The following is a 2,069-nucleotide window of genomic DNA, read 5'->3' on the forward strand; positions in this document are numbered from 1 at the left end:
TATATATATATATATAGAGAGAGAGAGAGAGAGAAAGAAAGAAAATGGTGAAAAGAGTGGACGAGAGGAACAAGGGGTTTGTGGCCAAATTAAAAAGAATTTCCTCTGCTGTCCAGCTCTTGCTCTCCTGGTTAACTCCTAGCCACCAGGAGATTGAATGATAATTGGAAGAATTTGCATTATTTTACAATGTGGCCCAGTGGTCAGGAGGTCAGCGAACGTTACATGGGAAAATCAATTGTGGAGTGCCGATCCCTGATGGCATTAGAATAAATAGTATGTCCTTGAACGAGGCACATTTATTTCTTCAACGATGGGACCTGAGCCACACTCACGGAGAGAGAGAGAGAGAGAGAGAGAGAGAGAGAGAGAGAGAGAGAGAGAGAGAGAGAGAGAGAGAGAGAGGTGATGGGAGATTGGCACAGGGGACCTAAAAACAGAGCACACGTCGACCAGACAAGAAGGCTATAGGGGAAAAAAGACGGTAGTGACAAACTGAAAATCGTGAGGGTACCAATTTTGAACGCTTGTTGACTCATAACTAACTGTATTTCTGTTCAATTGTTGGTTGATTATTGTTGTTAGATTTCCCATTGATCGACACTTATTAAAAATAAACAAGCAGTCACACAAATTAAAAGTTATGAGTTAATAAGTTTTAAAAAATGACACCCTCACAATTTCCCCTTTGTGACTACCGTCGTTTTTCCCCTGTGCTCTTCACATGTTTATTTTTGTTTGTTTGTTTGTCATTTTGGGATTTTTACCAACGTAAAATTACATGGTTGTTGTTTCGAGGGTAAATATAATGACATAAATAGAAAACAACGAAACAGAGCCATAGATTGTTAATTTTTTTTCTGAAGGAAAAGAAGCACACAGAGGCCATGATGGTCTGTTTACTGCAGGGAAATAGAAAGCAAAAAGACAGAAGCATAGGGAAAAAAGACCAGAAGTAAGTCCTACGCGTTCCACTCCCCCCCCCCCAATAAATAGATTAAAAAACAAACAAACAGATGAACCACTTGAGCCCTTCAGAAGAAATGAAATATAAATAGACAAGGTGTTTTACTCTAGACCACGGATGCATTAATGTCTGACAAACTTATTTTGATGACAGGATTCCAGAACTGGAGCCTTCGGAGACAGGTTCTATTTATAATTCTTGCGTCCCTCTTCAGCAGGGCCAATCTTTAATTTACGTATTCGTACTAATGGTCATTAGTAAATGATTACGGATTCGTCTACCCGGTCTGAAAATCCATATTGTATGTAGTTAAATCACTGGCACAATAGCTGTATATTTTCCCGGCTTACCAGCAGTCGTAAACCGATTACTGCATGTATATTTAATTTCACCAGACTGAGTCAGAATCACTGAACATTTTTTATACTTATTAACTTTCTCTCCAAACTGTTATCGCCTTTCTTTGAATCCATAATCTTCTAAAAGCCGATTGGTAAACAAATCCCATATAACGTTAGGTATCAAGTTTCAGCACATTTAGGTGACTTTGTCAATTGTGTTTGTGATTTTACTTCTAGTCTAATAATACATTCTTAATTATCCTGAAAAAAGTTGATTTGGTTTGGTAATGGTTTACAGTGACACGTCTGTAATAAGGTGATTGCTTGTAGTCGCAGTGTAGCGTCCTTTTTGAGTCAGGATTAATCAACCCAGTTATAAGACACACATTAGGATAGAGTGTTCCAGTTTCCTCCTCACCAGATATTGACCTAACTTCTTGCACTCCCACGCTCCCCCACCCCCATTTCTGTTAAATGCAGAATAAAAATTTTGCAGTTAAAAAATTTTGAAAGATCAAAATCAAATCGTTAAGGAGTAAGGTCTTGTCAAATTTTACAAATATTTATATTTTCTTTTTTTCAGTAACCCAGGTGACAACGATAGCAGTATACAGGATGAAAACAATACAATACTTTCCCTTTCCCCTAAGGCAGAAAACAGGAAAGACAACAGTTTGTTTTTTGGCACTCTGGCAACCAAATCTAGAAAATAACCACCATCCGGCCATATACGAGTTGCTACGTACTTGTTTGGGGTGGGG

The sequence above is a fragment of the Aplysia californica genome, unplaced genomic scaffold, assembly GCF_000002075.1.
Source record: "Aplysia californica isolate F4 #8 unplaced genomic scaffold, AplCal3.0 scaffold00820, whole genome shotgun sequence".
Classification (NCBI taxonomy): domain Eukaryota; kingdom Metazoa; phylum Mollusca; class Gastropoda; order Aplysiida; family Aplysiidae; genus Aplysia; species Aplysia californica.